This window comes from Sciurus vulgaris (assembly GCF_902686455.1).
Source record: "Sciurus vulgaris genome assembly, chromosome: 6".
NCBI lineage: Eukaryota > Metazoa > Chordata > Mammalia > Rodentia > Sciuridae > Sciurus > Sciurus vulgaris.
In genome coordinates, this window is record NC_136466.1 from 130,140,338 (window position 1) to 130,150,537 (window position 10,200).

At 33.6% G+C, this 10,200-nt stretch overlaps 1 long non-coding RNA gene across 2 annotated transcripts in view; it reads left to right on the top strand.

The window, feature by feature from the left end:
• LOC306663133 overlaps window positions 1-8,647 on the top strand; it is a 123,358-nt gene extending 114,711 nt beyond the window's left edge. For both annotated transcript variants that reach the window (XR_013764369.1, XR_013764370.1), the window contains exons 3-4: window positions 3,193-3,263; window positions 7,816-8,647. This is a non-coding gene — a long non-coding RNA (uncharacterized lncRNA). The remainder of the gene's footprint in view (window positions 1-3,192; window positions 3,264-7,815) is intronic.
• The last annotated feature ends 1,553 nt before the right edge of the window (window positions 8,648-10,200 follow it).

The following is a 10,200-nucleotide window of genomic DNA, read 5'->3' on the forward strand; positions in this document are numbered from 1 at the left end:
ACATGATTTTACTTTTTTTTTTAACACATGCATGAATTCTAAACAATAAGTTTTATTTGTTTTTAATATTGACAATATCACATTATAGGCAACATTTTGCAATTTGCTTTTTTTCAATTTGTTAAATTATATTATCTACTCGAGATATGCCATTTATTTAACTTCTGGTTATCATTCCATCTTATCAATGGAGAATAATCTTTTGAAATTTTGCTCTTAAAGGATGATTATCCTGTTAAGGAAGTCTGATCCTAAGCCGACATGTTGAAGATTTGGACCTACTTTTTCTTCTGTAAGATGAAGGGTCTCTGGTCTGATTCTGAGGTCCTTGATCCATTTTGAGTTGAGTTTTGAGCAGGGTGAGAGATAGGGGTTTAGTTTAATTCTGTTGCATATGGATTTCCAGTTTTCCCAGCACCATTTGTTGAAGAGGCTATCTTTTCTCCATATGCATATTTTTGGCACCTTTGTCTAGTATGAGAAAATTGTATTTATTTGGGTTTGTGTCCATGTCCTCTAATCTGTACCATTGATCTACCTGTCTATTTTGGTACCAATACCATGCCGTTTTTGTTACTATTGCTTTGTAGTAGAGTTGAAGATCTGGTATTGTGATATCCCCTGCTTTGCTCTTTCTGCTAAGGATTGCTTTAGCTATTCTGGGTTTCTTATTCTTCCAGATGAATTTCATAATTGCTTGCTCTATTTCTGTAAGGTACGTCATTGGGATTTTAATTGGAATTGCATTGAATCTGTATAGCACTTTTGGTAGCGCAAGAAATAAAAGCTACAATCAACAACTGGGATAGATTCAAACTAAAAAGCTTTCTCTCAGCAAAGGAAACTATCAGTAATGTGAAGAGAGAGCCTACAGAGTGAGAGAAAATCTTTGCCACTCATACCTCAGATAGAGCGCTAATTTCCAGAATATATAAAGAACTCAAAAAACTCTACACCAAGAATACATATAATCCAATCAACAAATGGGCTAAGGAAATGAACAGCCACTTCAAAGAAGATGTACAAGCAATCAACCGATATATGAAAAGATGTTCAACATCTCTAGTAATAAGAGAAATGCAAATCAAAACTACCCTAAGATTCCATCTCACCCCAATTAGAATGGCGAATATCAAGAACACAAGCAACAATAGGTGTTGGCGAGGATGTGGGGAAAAAGGTACACTCATACATTGCTGGTGGGGCTGCAAATTAGTGCAGTCACTCTGGAAAGCAGTATGGAGATTCCTCAGAAAGCTTGGAATGGAACCACCATTTGACCCAGCTATCCCACTCCTTGGCCTATACCCAAAGGACTTAAAATCAGCATACTACAGAGATACAGCCACATCAATGTTCATAGCTGCTCAATTCACAATAGCCAGGTTGTGGAACCAATCTACAAGTCCTTCAATTGATGAATGGATAAAGAAACTGTGGTATATATACACAATGGAATATTACTGAGCCATGAAGAATGATAAAATTATGGCATTTGCAGGCAAATGGATGAAATTGGAGAATATCATGCTAAGTGAGATAAGTCAATCTCAAAAAACCAAAGGACAAATTATCTTGCTGATAAGTGGATGATGACACATAATCACATAATGGGGGATGAGAGGGGTTAGTGTTAGGGTTAGGGTTAGGGTTAGGATTGGGGGGGGGCAAGAATGGAGGAAGAAAGGACTGTATAGAGGGAAAAGAGGGGTGGGAGGGGTGGGGGGAAGGGAAAAATAACAGAATGAATCAAACAACATTACCTTATGTAAATTTATGATTACACAAATGGTATGCCTTTACTCCATGTACAAACAGAGAAACAACATGTATCCCATTTGTTTACAATAAAAAAAGAAACAGATAACAGCTTTTATAAAGAAAGATATTCAAATGAAAATTAGTAGATAAAAATTTGATCTATGTCATTAGTTTTAGGGAAATAAATATTAGAATCACAATGAGAAACCACTGCACACACATATCATAATGACTGAAGTTAAAAGACATAATAGCAAGTAAGAAAAAAAAGATGATTATGCTTCATTAATGCATATAGGTACACACACATGCATACACACATGCATGTATGTGTGTCCATTTATGGATTAATCTTGTCAATGCTTTTCCATTTTGTTTTTTCAAAGACTAGCTTTTGTTTCTTAATTTTTATCATTCTTTCTGTTGGGCTAAGTTTCTTTTTATTAATTTTTAATTTTGGCTTTCTCTTGATTTTCTTTTTCTAACTTCTTTACGTCTGACAAATAAGTATTGCATTTAAAAAAAATGAACTTAAGGAAATAAAATATTTTCTAGTTATCACATGATGGAGGAAGACAAGTGCTCTGATATGGGTGTCAGAAAGCTGAATAACTAGAAAAATTATTGGTATAATTCAGTCTGAGTTCTTTTAAAGGTCGAAGACCCCAGACAGGCCAGTGGTGTAACAGCCTGAGAACAAAGGTCCAAGAACTTGGAATGAGGATGGGGTAGAGAGGGCAGGGCACTGGTTTAAGTCCTAGATCCAAATGTCCTGGAACATGGTGCTCTGATATTCTATCTTTTAGGCAATCTATAACGCACCAATATTCTTTGTAATTACTGCCATATTTAGGTATTTGTTGCAACTTGGTTTTTATTTTTAGCATGTTTTATTGAACTGCATAATTGTGTGATGTTTCTCCTTTTCCTCCTTTTTTCTTCTTTTGTGACTTTTGTTTTCTTTTTCATTAACAGACTTTATTCTGTCTCTTCCTTTTTACATTGGTTCAGAAGATATTCATTTGCTTGACATTTTTAATAAGGATTTATCTCAAATTTTAGCTTGTATATTTAAATGAAAGATGTTTGAAGTTCTTCAATATCTTTACCCACCTTCTATAGAATACCCAAATAATACAAAGATCTTAGAACAAACTAATTCTGGTTCATCCCATGTTATCATTGCCTTGCTTTTTAATTTAAAAGTTTTCTTCTCATTTCATCATTAATTGATTTTATAACCAGTTCTTATTATATTTACCAAAGATCTTAAAAACATCCTTACTTCTTTATTGTACTCTTTCCTTCTAGTTTCATTTCTTACTGAATCACCTTTTTGGATTCCTTTAACAAGGGTCTACAAAATCTTTAACTCTTCATCTAGGTTTATTTGAAAATGTCTGCATTTCATTTTTTAAAATTTCCTTTTAGTTGTAGATGGACACAATATCTTTACGTGGTGCTGATTCTGAGGATCCAGCCCAGTGCCCCATGCATGCGAGGCAAGCACTCTACCACTGACTCACAACCCCATACCTGCATTTTATTTTAAAAACTAAGTTTTATTATTTTCATTTTGTAATGATGATTCTGAGCCATGAATTGGGTAAATAAATTTCTCAGGCTGAAAACTCTTAAAAGTTACCACCAGAGAATGCCAAAGGCAATGAATTGATACAATTCTTGGGAGAAATAACTATCTTAAAATTCTTTTCTTAACTGACATCCACAGATCCAAACTATGTTTTATATCTTGTTTCCTTTGGGCAATTTAAAGATTTTTATCTGACACTTTGCAGGAGTATTTAGATGAAGCTGGGTATGGATTTGTTTTTCTTACCCTGCTGGTGCCTTGGTGTGCTTTGTCAAGCTGAGATTCATGTTCTGAACATTTCTATGAACAATGAGTCTTTCTCTAATATTTTCTGTTTCCTCCTTCAATCATTCTTCCTAGTGGGCCACTGACCTTCCCAATCTGTACTTAGTATTTCTACATTTATCCTGCCAATTTGTACTGAACTCTGGGAGATGTCTTCAGATTAGTGATTGAATTAATTCGTTTGCATTTTCTTAGTGTCTGTTCTAATGTTCAATTCACTCGGTGATGTATTTTTCTTTTAATTTTGTAAATATGTGCAGGAAAGGGAGTCTGCATATGCGACTTGCTCAAACCCTGTAACCTTCCCAAGCAAGGCTTTTCTTCATAACTTGCCCTTGAACAGCTCCTGGGAGACAAACTCTGAGTCCTTGGAATATTCTGCATGTTTAGCGTACTTTTACACCTGAGGCTGGGGCCACACCCTACCAGTTTGATGAGATCATTTATGCTAACACTGTGACTTATGCTGAGCACTTCTTTTTGCTCTGTGAGGCTGGTGTAACTGAGTTTAGTCCTGCAGATGCTGCACACTTACTGACTTATACCAAATAGAAACCCTGGACACAAGACTCTGAGCTTCCCTGATTGACAGCATTTCATGTGTGTCACTACACACTGCTGCAGGCATAATTAGGCTGTTTTATGTGACTACACTGGGAAAGGATCCCTATAAGTCTGCTCTCCTGGATCTCATATTTGTGTCTTTTCTCTTGCTCATTGTAATCTGTATTTTGCTAAAATAACCACTCACCGTAGGTAAAATAACCTTTTCTGTGTCTTGTGAGTCCATCAAGTGAATCATTAAACCTGAAGGTGGTCTTAGGGACCCTTCCCACACAAAATGTATGTTTCTTTTTTCTACATTCCATTTAATCAGTTTCTAATTAGTATTTTTAAATCTTCTATTACTATGCTGTTTCTATTCCTACATTTCTTAGGATATTTTAAACCTATTTAGAACTTTTTTTCTGATTAAAAAATTTACTTTTTGTCCTTTGGGTGCAAAATTTGCCTCTTCTTGAGCCTACTACTTTGTCGTAATTTTCCATGCTATCAATTAGCAGTCAGCTGCAACTTTAGCTCCAGCTCACTCCTGCAAGTATCCAGGGCTATGGATACATTTCTACAGGTGAGTCTAAATTCGCCAGCATTAGATCTCCACAATACTCTGGTTCTGGATTTTTAATAATAAATTTCTGTTTTATGTTAATTTTATTTTAAAGGCACATAGAGAATAAGATTGGGGTTTTGATGTATTTTATTAAACTCTTTTCCCTTTTTGGCTGCTCTGGGGTTTGACAAACATTTTTACTACTTTTCTATGATAGTCACTGGCAATTTAAATTTTTTTTCCTAATTTTTGTTTCATGGGTTTTCTGAAAGTTGAGGGTATATATCATCTTGTGATTTCTTTGTATGCTTGACCAGATTTGTTTTAGTGTGTAAAATACTGAGTGAAGTCTGCCATAGTTCATTTTATCATAGGATCAACTGTCTTGAATCATAAAGACACATGATTGTTATCGGGAAAGCAATTCATACTTTTTTCTTTCTTGAGGGGGGATTCTGGGCATTGAACTCAAAGGCTCTTTACCACTGAGTTACATATATCCCCAGCTGTTTTTATTTTTTATTTTGATCTCTAAGTTGCTTAGGGCTGAACTAAGTTCCTGAGGCTGGTCTGGAACTTGCAATTCTCCTGCTTTAGCCTCCCAAGTTGCTGGGATTACAGGCATGCACCACTGTACTCAGTCAGTGTGTACATTTTAAATCAATTCTTGGGATTTTCTTTGTAGGTGGCATCTTGTTGTTCTGTCCCTGTCAAGTCTGTTTAAAGACTAATGTAATATCTAATGTTATATACATATAGGCACAGTGTCTCTATATGTAGAGTTAGGAAAACCAAAGGTATCAAGAGAATCCATATATATATATATATATGTATATAAATATATATATATATATATAAATGTAAATCCTGGACCAAATCTTATTTTTGTAAGTATTCTTTATTCATAACTCAATTAGGAATATAAAGAGAGCACACTGTTTAGTAGCTTCCAAAGAATTTGTATGCCTAATATCACAAGAATGTGAATAGCTAATTATAAATACAGTTAGAGATCAGAAGTATAGAAGGGATAGGGCTATTACAAAAAAGCAAAAGGTTATTAGCTGAAAGAAGAAATGCAAAAATTGATAAAATATTTAATAAAGTCCTTCATCAATCACCATGGAGATGACTAATGGGTGGACTGAAAGCCAATAGCTGGCCCTGGAGAGGGTATCAAATGTTTTTATGTAGCAAGAGAGTATGGTTAGGAAGTCATAGCACTTGAATATGGAAACACTCTAAGGAATGGCATCATGACTTCACATTTTTAATTCAATGGGTCAGTGTTATAAGCAAAACTCTAGAGACAATTCTATAGTTTCATGAAGAAAAAAATATAGTTCAAATGAAAGAATGTTTATTTTTGCAATGATTCTAGGAGGCATTGATATTGTTTAAATTCACTTTTAGTATGGAGAACAGGTATATTTCAGAGTACCTTCCTATAAATACAGTATTTTTTTCCCAGTTCTTGTATCTTTTTATGGGTAATACAAGTTGGGTATCACTTCTTAGTCTTGCAAAAATAAACATTATCAATACATCTTAATCATTTTAGAATGTTTCTCCGATATGTTTATTTTTCTATTAGAAAAATAATGTCAGCTCCAAGTTTGTAATTATGAATGTGTGTTCGTGTGTGTGTTTTGTGTGAAAGAATATATTTTAAAAAGACATAACTCATGTCTTCTATTGTTTATGAATTGTTATGTGTAACTATTTATTGACCAGGTCTTTAATAATAAATCTGGCATGAAATTAATAGAACTATTAGAGAAAAGGAAGATAATCTTGGGGAACAAACGTAAAAAGTATACATATATATGTGTATACACACACATATGTAAGCACACAGATATAAACACACACACACACACACATTTAAACACAGTCTTCATTAATTTCCTTATATTCTCCCTTGAATATTTTTCTCATTTTGATCAACATTTGGATTTTGTTCCTATCTGTCCTTTTTCATATTGGCAGATTTTCCTTTTGTATTCTGCTAATCACCTGATTCCTTCATGAGACCTGTACTAGCTCCTTATTTAACCATGTAATTCCAAGCAGGTCTTATCTTGTTCCTCTGTTTGCATCTTCCTCAATTTATACTGTTGCTGACAATCTGATCTAATTTTGACTTATATACTCACATACACAGATCCTATAGCCTGATTTTGGTCATTTCCATTTTTACTTAAGACCCATTTCACTTATACCTTGACAGAAATTTCTTTGAAATAAAATTGAATTAAAAATAATAAAAAACATCCAGGTAGATTTCATGATCAAAGCAGGATATACATGTCTATGGAAGCATCATGGTGAAACCCAATTTGTATGATTAATATGTTAATTATAATAAAATAAGAATATTAAAAGAATCATGAGTATGCATATGTGATAAAATTGTAGAAAATCAATATATACATAAACACAAATGAGTATATATGAAACTAATATTGCTTTCCTGGTTGAAAATTTAACCTTGTATGGGAGAGTGGGTAAAGGTTTTTATAGAATCTCTGTTCTTACAACTGCATGTGAGTCTACAATTATTTTTAAATAAAAAAAGTTTTTAAAAGTTCTATAATTAGAAACATAATTGAGTGTTTTGGCTTTCACTTTATATCTTCTACTGAGTTAATCTCAGACAAGATCAGAAAAAATCTTCTAGCACCTCCATCATCACCCCCTCCTGCTGGCCAGTTTTCTAGGAGGTGAATTAAGTATTATAAGCTTTAGGATTCTTCAAATAAAACTATCTTTAAATCTGAATTGGTTTTTGGTCAGTCATTCACTCTGCCAATCAACAAATCCTTATTGAGCACCTATTATGAATCAGTCATTTTTATAGGTATTGGAGTCACAGTGTATTTGTTTCTGGTTCTAATGAATTTTGTTCTTCTGAATGGAAAGCATTCTCTGTATGCTAATATTTGCTGCATTTATAACTTAAGTTTGCTAATATTTGCAGTCTGTTTCATTGATATCTTATGATTTTATGCTATGTTGCATTGATGTGAACTCTGATCTCTTCAAACAAAATAATTTTTTTCAGGTAAAGAAATTTGAAGATTAAAAATAAACATCAAAATCCACAACTATTTCAGAAGGTAAAGAACATGGTGAGATCTGTGTTATGGAACCAGTATTGATGAACCAAGAGAGGTATATTGGAATAAACCTGAAATGAACAAAGTGGTTCACCCTATCAAGTGGACTGGGGCTTCCTCGGTCAACCACAATTGACAAGAGGTGGAATTTCATCAGATTCTTCAAAGATGACTGACTCTACTTCTAGCCTTAAATAAACTCCTCATTTCTTCCCTGGATGTTTACAACTACATTTTAAACTTAAATCCGAGCAAAGGAGATTGGGATAATTCTATTTTTATTTCAGGAGTGCTCAGGAGAATAAAAAGGAAGAAAAATGTCAAAACAGTAAGTTTTTCTGTAGTTTAACAAATCTATTTACATTTCCATGTTTAAAGGCACACAACACTGAATGAGAAAATAAAACTTCCGAAGCTATGGCATGACTCCGGTTGTGACAATGACTATTTCGGCTCGTTGATACTCAGGTTTTCCCAATTCAATACAGGAAATGAATTGAGATTTGTTTTGCAGGTTTAGTTTTTTTTCCAGCCTCTGTCTTGTAAAGCATTTTTCTTGTGATCAGGAAGTCTGATCTATGCAGCAGGATGACATTATTACTTTTACAGCCACTGTCCCATTAAAAAATGTGGGATTTTATATATGCTAGAATAGGAGAGAAATGACATTTGATAGAGTCTTCATGTGCCTCTTTCACTAGATCTCTCCTCTGTGGTGACTGTTAAGGATTGTAGGTATGACGTTTAGGTGTCTTCTCACAGAGCAGAGAATCTAAGCTAACACATGCTACCTTGTGTAGCTGCTACTCATTGACTTCCTTAAGACTCTTCCACTCCTCTTTCCTCTCTGCCATTTTATTCCAATTTACAGACCTTATATTCCCACCTCTTTTGTTTTCTATGCTGAATTACGTGTTCAATTATAATTTTTTTTTTTTTTTTTGTCAATTTTATGGGTTACCTTTTCCCTTTGTCAACAAAACTCTCTCTACGGACCAACAACACCACATCAGTCCTTTAAACTGCTGGATACAAAACATAAACATTAGGATCAATCATACCAGAAACTCAGTTTTCAGTCACAGTGCTTTCCTAAGACCACCTTTTTTTTTCATTTTCTTATGTACTGTTTCAAAACTTTGGAATTCTCTTCTAGTCTTCCTAATGTAATTTGACCAATATGGTGATACTCAGGGCAAAGCATGTATGGAAATGACATATGCCACATTTGCTGGAGTGCATCTTGGAAGGTGCTTTGGAAAGCAAAATTGGCAGGAAATAATTTTGATTTGTTTTGCAAAAAGTCATGCTGTAATTTATGGTTATCCTCTCGTGTCACTAAACTCCTGACTTGCATTTACACTGGGATTTCAAAATCGAGTTGCTGAAAGTGATAAATTAGTAGCTGAAAATGATTAATGAGAAACTCATTGGAGCTCAGAGTAAAATATAGGTGCTTTTCAATAATGTTAGATTGGTAACTGCAAGTAGCAAAGAGTGATGACTGCTGGTACAATGTAATATGTATGATACTTAATTATATAAATTATATAAAATTATATAGGGAATTCACTAGTTAATATTCTAATCAAATGTATATTATAAATAAATTTTATATATATAAATACTACAACTGATATTATTTGCTTACTACAATTCTTTTTGAATTTATATAACATTTTCTTATTTTTAGGAGCACTAATAATAATAAATCATAATCAACATTTATTGAATTTCAATTGTATTCCTAGTCCAATACTAGGCTATGGAGCTCTAGTACGAATTGCCTAGGTGGATCTCCAAGTACTACTTATGGCAAATTGTAATCTGCTTTCTATATTATTGCACTATTGTTAATGTAACAGGCACTATGGATTTTTAAAGCTATTGATAATATTTCTAGTATGGTTAATGCTTACTCAAATGGAATATTTTTCAGCTTATTCCCTTCCAAGTGCTACTTAAAACACCTGTCATCCATGGATCTTTCCACTGTGATTTTTATTTATTCAAGTTGCCACTGTTTCCTGGTCACTAGTTCATGTAGTGGTCTGTTCATCTATACATGAACATTTACATAAAATGGAAAAGCTGAAATAATTTAAAATTTAGTCCATTATTTTTCCCTTAGAGTGAATTGTTTGTCACATGCTATTTATTCTGTCTTTTTATTGTTTCTAGGTATGCTTAATATCTGTAATTAACTAAAATTTTCAGGTTAGCATCTGCATTTGATCACAGGCTATTTCTTACTTCCTAGGCTGGTCAGTGTAACATTTCAATCGCTCCTTCTTTCTCCACCCATGTAGTAAAAGATTCAAAGTTAGTTA